General features: G+C 46.9%; 1 pseudogene; it reads left to right on the forward strand.

Annotated features, from left to right (window-relative positions):
* Positions 1 to 1404: 1404 nt before the first annotated feature.
* On the forward strand, positions 1405 to 9201 carry LOC136454777 (protein ALTERED PHOSPHATE STARVATION RESPONSE 1-like; annotated as a pseudogene).
* The last annotated feature ends 95 nt before the right edge of the window (positions 9202 to 9296 follow it).

The following is a 9296-nucleotide window of genomic DNA, read 5'->3' on the forward strand; positions in this document are numbered from 1 at the left end:
CTTGAAAATATTTGTGAAAATATGCTAACACATGTGCACAAGGTGATACACTTGGTAGTTAGCACATTTGAGCAAGGGTGAAGAAAACAGAGGAGATGCCAGCATCGATCAAGTGACCGGACGCTGGATCTGAATGCACCGGACGCTGTCTGCCTGCGTCCGGTCACGCTGACCTAGCGGTACAGTAGCTAGGGTATACCACCGGCCGCTGGACTATGTCCGGTCGAGGTGGACCGGACGCGTTCGGTCAAGGAAAAACAGATTTGGACCCTTACTGTACTCGACCGGACGCTGTGGCTCCAGCGTTCGGTCAGTTTTACCAGAGCGTCCGGTCAGCACTTAGCCGTTGTGATCTGATGATTTAGTTTTAACTAAGAGTGACACATGGCATAAATCAGTGGACCGGACGCTGAGTCCAGGGTCCGATCAGTATGACCGTAGCGTCTGGTCAGAGCGCAGTGTGTCCAGTGAAGGGGTACAACGGCTCTATTTCGTGGGGGCTTCTATTTAAGCCCCATGGCCGGCTGTAGCTCACAGTCTTTGGCCTATTTTCATTGACATAGCAACCTTATGAGCTTAGCTAAAGCCCTCCCACTTATCTATCATTGATTCATCATCATAGTGAGATTGGGAGTGAATCCAAGTGCATTGCTTGAGTGTTTGCATCTAGAGGCACTTGGTGTTTGTGTTTCGCTACGGATTTCGCTTGTTACTCTTGGTGGTTGCCGCCACCTAGACGGCTTGGAGCAGCGAGGATCATTGAGTGGAGGGTGGTGATTGTTTCCGGCTCCGATCATGGTGATTGTGAGGGGTTCTTGACCTTTTCCCGGCGGAGAGCCAAAAGGTACTCTAGTGGATTGCTCGTGGCTTGTGTGATTCTCATCTTGTGTTGGTTGTGCGGCACCCTATTGAGAGTTTGACGTGTGAAGTCAATTAGCGCGTGAACCTCTAAGTGAGTGAATCGCCATAATGAGGGGTAGGTAAAAATCATTGTGTTCATCCTTTGATTCCGAGGTGATTGGTCTTCATTGTTATTTATCCTTGTGATTGATTGGTTCACTTCTCGACACGGCGGTATAACTCTCTTGATCACTCGCAATACTTTACCGCAAACTAGTTGACAAGCTCTTTAGTGTAGCTAGTTGTGAGAGCTTGCTTGCTTGGTTGGTGTAGCCTTTGAGAGCACACTAACATAGGGTAGTGTCATAGCTATTGTGTGAATAGACACTATCTAAACTAGAATTATGGTAGGTGGCTTACATTTTAAGTAGGCTAGCGCAACATTTGCTTCGTCTCATAATTGTCTAACTATTTTGTTAAGTGTTGTTGTAGAAATTTTATTAGGACTATTCACCCCCCCTCTAGTCATTAGGACCTTTCACCAGGGGAGGGAGAGGCCGCGGTGCCGGTATGGGCGAGGGCGGCTTGGCGCGGGCGCGGGCGGCGGGGGGAGGGAGAGGGCACGGGCAGCGGCGGCGGTGCGCTGGTCGGCCGAGGCGAGGGAGGTGCACGAGAGAGGGGAAGAGAGAAAGGATTGGGGCCCATACGTAAGGCATCTCGACGTCAAGATCTACGGCGTCGAGCTCGGCGCCAGGGTTAATGGCGTCGAGATGCCTGCCAAATCAGCGTCACGTCGGCTTCGAGCCCAAGAGGTCGGCGCCAGCAACGCTGGCGCCAAGACGTGTAGCTAAGGGTTCAGATTTTAAAATCTTACATCTAAGAGTATATTTGTGAAAAAATTTCAAAAAATAGCTAAAAAATAAAAAAATTTAGTCTCCAAGACGTGCAGCCACTAGCTCTGGCTGTGTCAACACCCAGCGTCTCCATTTTATCAAACCTCATCTGTTTGGTGGCTTGTGTTTATCTGAAATCCTATCTGTATTAGATAGAGTCTGTACAACCAAACATATGCCATGCCGTGCCGTGCGTGCTCGATGCAGTCAGTACTCCTCCCCATCCTTCTCGTATCGTATCTGCTGTTGTCAACTAGCTTAGCTTGTTCGTTCGGTCGTATTTGGCTTATAAGTTATGGATTATCAGCCAACCAATAGTATTTTCTCTCACACCAAATCAGCCAACAGTACTTTCAATCATGACTTATAAGCCAAACAAGCCCAAACCAACCGAGCGTAGTCAGCCTGCCTCGACCAAAAGAAGAAGAAAAAAAGTGTGCCTGAACAAACAGGTAGTGGCACCCTACAAGCAAACCCAAACTTGTCTCCCACCTAATAATCCTAGAAAGCACATTTCCATGGCAATATGGCATGATCGTACTCAAAACCAGAAGAGCCTCTGTTTACATTAACAAATAGGTTGGCCGTTAGCATGGAAATGTGCTTTCCTTCAATTAAATACAGATGCATCATCATTAGACTCAAATCATTCTGAAACCACCCCTGTAGTCCGTCGAAACACCGGTGGTCAATAGCCCATACGCCATAGGCCTTCTCAAATTTCAACAAATACGGCAGCACTAATTATCATCATTACGCTGTTTTTAATCCTTATCCGTGATGGTGGGTGGAGATGGAGTGGAGTGTGGACCTAAACAAGAGCAAAGCAAAGAGGCGAGAGGAAGGGCAAAACGAAAAAGCGAGGAGGGGGCACACAGGCACAGCTACAAGGGGAGCTCTGGAGGCAGCCAGGCCTGTAGTTTCGGTGCCAGTGGTGGAAAGTGGCACAGCTCTGATCACATTCCTACACCACCACGGGTCCACCGTCCAACTGTCCTTGCGTTGCGGTGCACGTTTTCCTCCCACCACTACTTTATTATTATTGCACAAATTGAATCCCACGCCTTCCCTTTCTTTCCCCTTCCTCTCACCCTGCTGCTCCTACCGGCTGGCTGCCGCCGCTGATCCCTCTCCCTCTCTCTCTCTTACCACAAGCCCCAATTGCCGGTGCTCCGATTTCTCTCACCCCATTGTTGCCTGCTCTCTCTCAGAGAGAGAGGAGGTGGGAAAGAAAGATGGCTTCTTGGGAGTGAGTAAGAATCACATGATGCAATTACCTCCATCTTTCTCTCTTCTCTTTTTGTGGGCGGCATATTCTTCTCCTCCGCCTGTCTAGATCCTTCTTTCCTCGGCCCGGCTTAGCTTCCAATCTCACCAACAGTAAGTTGCTGACCACGGAGCATTTCTTCAATCGGGCCACTCTCTGGTAAGGCAACCAGCCAGGCACAGCATACTTCTATTCAAGAATCTCTGTTTGTCCGCGTCACCATCTTGGTTTTGTTCCTCCTCGTGACTGATTCGTCGTTCTGAATCATCTCTTTTTGTCTAATTGGTTTTAGCGCCGGTTCCATCGGGTTTTGATGCAAGAGTAGAGGACTTGGCTGGCTGTTTTTACTGGTGGTTGGAGAGCAGGACCAATTTCTTGGCGTGTGCCCCTCCTTTTTAGCCAGATTGAGGACAATTTCAGCCAATTTTGTAGGAACCCGTAAAACCCATCCGGAGATTTTTTTTTTCTTGCGCGTCCCATGATTACGAGCTGTGGCTGGACAGTGCCTACGCTCTGGAGTTTTAGTGCGAATTGTTACCGGTTTCAGTCAATTTTGATCGAGCCCAGGGAAAGTACCAGTTTTGGGAGTTCCAGCTGGTGCTGCTGTCTGCGTTCTTCTAAGGCAATCAGTGGGGAATTTGTGTTCCTTGGTGGCAGATGGGTTGCTCCAACTCTAAAGTGGACAATGAGGAGCCCGTGAGGCGCTCCAAGGACAGGAGGCAGCTCATGAAGCAGCTCGTGCGCCGCCACCCTGAGCTTGCAGCTGCGCACATTGCATACCTGCACGCCCTCCGCAACACAGGAGCCACCCTCCGGCAATTTGTGGAGCTGGAGTCTGCATTGTCACAGCAGCCTCCCGTAGACCTTGCAGCGCCGCCCTCACCTACTCCACAGCAGCCGCCGCCTCCTCCTGAACCCTCAGTGACATCCTCATTGCCACCCTCGCCACACCCCCCGCCGCCTCTCCCTTTTAGTCCAATAACCACCATTAGGAAGATGGAGAAGAGAGATAATGAGCTGCCACCACCACCTCTGGTTTTGAGTCCAATAAGATTAAGAAAGAGGGATGATGAGCTCCATGGGGGTGATTTTACTGATGATGATGATCAACGGCGGAGCCACGTATTGGCCATAGAGGGCTCCGGGCCCCCCTTGCCCTATAAAAAAAAATGAGGATATATGCTGCGGATGTGCAAGCTCCGCCATGCTAGCTAGTGCAAAGCTGCAGGACTGTCCGAGCAAGCAAGTTAGCCATACAATAGTAGAGATGCAGTAGTAATAATATGAGTATATCCGTGCCAGTAATAAATAATACACTTGCAGCAGAACAACTAGCTGCTCTTAAGTGGTAGTTCAAGGATGCTACAGTATAATTGGCCCCTCCTTAACTTTGATTCACGCTCCGCCACTGATGATGATGACACCGACAGCTGCTCAACTCCTCTACCACCACCCCTGCCACCCGGCATAGATTGGGAGGACTTGGATCCCTACAATGTGCGCCCCTTGAGTTTCCCATCTCCATTTGCTGATAGGAACGATAAAGAAGTGGCCTTGCAGGTTACCATGGACAATGATCCTGTGGTAGACACAGAATTTGATGGAGAGCAGGATGAAAGTGTGCTTGGCAATGATGACGGCGTTGTGGATAGGGTCCATGTGAATCCAGCCAAGGGTAGGGCTCTGGGTGATGGCAACTCTTCAATGGTGAGCTGGGTGACAAAGGATTCAGACTCTATGGCGGTGCCTTGGAGGAGTAAGAAGTCACTTGTAGAGATTGTTAAGGAGATTGATGAGTACTTCTTGAAAGCAGCAGCAAGTGGAAATGACGTTGTGGTTCTTTTGGACTCTGCTGGTGGGCGGCCTTATGCCTTAGAGATAGAGGCAAAGAAAGGTAATATGTGCCCATGTACTATCATTATGTACGCATTTTTGATATTTCTGCTCTAGAATCTTCTTTGTTTGGGGTTGCCGTGTCAATGCTCTTTTGGAAAAGTCTACGGATCATTAAGCAAAATAGTTTGATATTTGGTGTATGAAAATGTGTTCTATCATGAAAAATGAAATTGACGACAAGATATCTATCTAGAATCCATCTACTAGTTTTGAAATTGAATTGATTAATGTGTCTCCATTTCATGGTTTGATCTTTTTGACAATATTAATTCATATCACTGTTCTGCTGTTCTCTAAGAATCAACACTCAAAAGTGTGAAATGTCCTGTTTGAAACCATTGTAGCATCCTCAGAAGAATTGCAAAGCAGATCTTTTATACAGAATCTGTCTTAATTTGTCCTGATTAGGAGAAGTTACTTCGGGCTTATGAATGTATAATCTTTATTTGATTTAGTTGTTGTATATGGACCTTCTGGTCTATACACTGTTTGGTTCTCCGATGCTTTTTTTGTGTAAATGTATTGCAACATCCATGGAAAGTGACCGATATTAGAAACCATTTCATGATCAAGTGCTTCACTACATTACTCTGTTACAGTGGAGTAAAAATGAAAGGACAGAAGCATTGTCTTTCTTGCTGTTCAGACACTCCTGAATAGTATTTTTTGTTTCCAGGTGCAGGAAAAAATTCCAAATCTGCAAAGGTTTTCTCCACGCTTTCTTGGAGCTGGTCTTTGAAATCTCAGCAGGCTAACAGCGAATCCTCAGTTCTGAATTCTAGTGATTCCTCTGGATATGGTTACCATGGCAAGACGCTGGAGAAGCTTTACGATGAGGAGCAAAAACTCTACAAGTTAATCAAGGTGAACTCTTGGACTAGTAGAATAATTGGCTGTTAGCTACAAATTGACGAGTCAATTTATCTGTAAATTATTTCTTGAGCAGTGTTTTTTTTTGGTTCTATCAACAAGAGAGCACTTCAGCATGATGGCAAAATCGTTAAATATTTCCACTTTATTGCTTTACCAAAAGTCAACGCATTGCTGATTATTACTATTTTTATCTTGCAAGGATGAAGAATTTGCAAGGCTCCAGTATAAGAAACATGTCTCAGTGCTACAAAAGCTAGAATCGGGGGAGCATGATAGACTGCATGCGGAAAGAGTTCGGGATGCTATTGAAGAACTGCAAACTAGGATAATCTCATTGGAGGAAGCTGTGAGTTTGGCGTGTTTTTCCATATCAAATCTCAGAGATGAGGAATTATATCCTCAGATTATTGAACTATCTGTTGGGTAAGCTCCAAAAGTTAGCTAACTATATTACTAAAAAACTGCTATTTTAAAAGAAACATCCACTAGTACTTGTTCTTGTATTAACATTAGCATATAGGGCGTGTTTGGCATGGCTCTGGAGCTGAACTCCAGCAACTCCAGCCAATTTTCTAGCCAAACACCCCAGCTCTAAAACTCCATGAAGCTGCCAACTCCATGGAGCTGTAGTGCAAATGGGAGTGGAGTTTTGGAGCACCTCTTTTGCAGCTCCAAAACCACCCAATATGAACCTCCTCGTAGAGTTGGTGGGTAATTACCCACCAATGCCACTGGTTACACAGAAAACGGTTCGTTCTTTCTATTCTCCGTCTCCTTCCCGACGCAACCTCTGCCTCATCCCGCCACTGCCGACCTGCCGCCATTCACACTCCCCCGACGGCTGGAGGGCGCATCCCCGCCGCCACCCCCACCTTCCCCGTCCGTGCCGCAGCCTGTGCCGTCCCCGTGCGTGCCGGCCGGCCTATTCTCACTCCACCATCCGCCACTGCTCCCACCTCCCCGTCATCCCCCACCCTGGTTGCGAGCTCGCGTCTCCGGTTCCTCGCCGGACGCCAGTGGCCAGCGGTATTACTGCTGGTATCAGAGAAGGTCGATCCTCGGCGTGGGTGTGTGACGGCGCAGGCGGTAGTCGACTTGGGAGCTGTTCGGGAGCACTCAGGGGCGGCAACTTCACCTTGCCCTTCAGGTGTTCGACGAAATGCCTACTTGCGGTTCTCAGAGCTGGACGCCCCCAAATCGCGTCCTGGAGGTCACCATCCACAAGGAGCAGGTGCCGATATGTAACAGAACATGTTCTTCGTCAGGTTTTTAGTCCATTTGGCGATATGGAGCAGGTGCAAGTGTTTGTGGGCGTCCAGGTGAGCCCAGTGAGCCTGATGTTGCCCTTCAGGTTTTTAGTCCATTTGATATCCAGTATGGTGTGCCCAGTGAGCCTGATGTTTCCATGGTCAAGGGCATCGCCACGGCAAGTTCATCATCGTTATTGTTTCCTTCTTCTACTGTTATCAAAGCCTCCCTCGATGACCTCAGTTCTGATATTCTACCTATGGACGCTGCTGCAAGTGGAGCACACACAAAGGCTGCTACTGGTATGGAAGCACAGAGAGGTATCAATGCCATTTTCCTGCCCGTCCTGGATGTCGTGAACTATTTCCTGCCCGTCCTGAAATGACATGTAATTTATTATTATTTTGGACTCCACTGCATGTACTTTCATTTCATATTTGTGAACCAGGGGCAAGAATGGCAATCTACCCTCAAACTCATCTTTTCTGGAGCTGGGGACACCCTCCCAGCCAAACACCATCATCAGACAGCTCCAACTCCACCTAGAGCTGGCTCCACCTGGAGTTCTGGAGTGGAGCAGCTCCACCCAGAGTTGGAGTCATGCCAAACAAGGCCATAATTTCATTTGGAACTCCCAGATATGGCTTATTAACTTGTATAAGTCACATGGTGAGTGTTGTCATACTGGAGCTTTTTTGTAATTAGAATGTTCGATAGTAGTTACCTCATGCATAATGTGACTTTTGTCTTGGAATGTGCCCTTGGATTAATAAATGAATGCATGTAGCAAGTTATCATTGCAGCTCAGTGTCAATGCCTCAGACATTACAATTTTTTATGCATTTTGAGTCTTTATACTATTTCATTCATGTTACCTTGTCTGAACTTTCTTCTCTTGATCTAGGCTTGTGCATATGTGGAGAAACATGTACGAGTGCCATCAGGTCCAGAACCATATTGCCCAGCAAGTTAGTCTCCTTGGCAACATACCTGGGAGTGAACCAACAAGTGACAGTCATTGCCAGGCAACATCTCAGCTGGAAAGTGTTATCCTAAACGCTAAACGGTAAACAGTCGGTCACCTACCGTTTAGCCTATTATTCGGGCAAAACGGGTGTTTAAACGGGAAAAACGGCCGTTTAAACGGTCAAAACAACCGATTAAACGGAAACGGTGTACCACCGTGTAGCGTTTAAACGGTATGTAAACGGGCTAAACGGCCGTTTAGGCGAACAGTGGCTGGAAATTGAGGTGTCTGGATGGCACAATGCCTTCTGCAATCTCATCACATTGCAGCGTGAATACATTAGCATCCTTAACCAATGGATTAGTCTCACAGGCTGCCTTCCAGATGATGGTGGCTTAATGAGAAGTTCATCTGGAATCCGTAGCCTCTCCGAGGAACTCCAGCGTGCTCTTGACAGGCTACCGGAGAAGGTATGATAGATCCAACTTACCCTTTTCTTCCCATTGAAACCCAGCTTTCAGCAACTTTTGGTTAAGGATATATAATTTTTCTTTGAATAAGAAACCTGTGGCTTATTCATTATGAACTGAAGGACTAGTGTATTCTTTCAAGAACTTCGTTGTGCTTACCATTTAGCTATTTTCTCCCCTCTTTAAAAGATGTCCCTTATTTATACAAACAGGTAGCAGCTGAAGCAATAAAGACCTTTATGTCAATCATACACTCTATAGTTGTACTGCAGAGTGAGGAGCGCCAGCTAAAGAAGAAGTCAGATAACATGGATAGCAAGTTCCAGACCCAGTTAGAGAAACACAGTGAAAATGCAATGCAAAACTCAGCCCAGCCTCCAAATAAGAATCGCTATTCAGTATCAAAGAATGAAACGAAACTGGATGCATTTGGAAAGCAGGTTGAGGAGGAGGGGAAGGCCAGATACCTAACCTCTGTGAGAGTAAGCCGAGCCATGACACTGAACAATCTGCAGACAAGCCTTCCAAATGTGTTCCATGCTCTGGTGGGATTCTCAGGATTGTGCGTGCAGGCATTTTAAGGTATCAGCAGATGCAGTGAAGTTGCTGTTATTCACTCGGGAGCGGCTTCACCTGCTTTTGCTCGCGACCTTGGTTCGATGACTGTGATTATTGATTGTAAGTAGGCAAAGTATAAACTGGTTCCACGTGAATACCCTTCGCATCTGATGTCCAGAACTTGAGTAGTTTTCAGCGGATTATGTGAAGTCAATATAGGCATAATAGTCTTGAATAGATCACAAAGTCTCAATTTGAGAAGAGATGGTTACCTCATAGTGGTA

The sequence above is a fragment of the Miscanthus floridulus genome, chromosome 5 (genome assembly GCF_019320115.1).
Source record: "Miscanthus floridulus cultivar M001 chromosome 5, ASM1932011v1, whole genome shotgun sequence".
NCBI classification, from domain to species: domain Eukaryota; kingdom Viridiplantae; phylum Streptophyta; class Magnoliopsida; order Poales; family Poaceae; genus Miscanthus; species Miscanthus floridulus.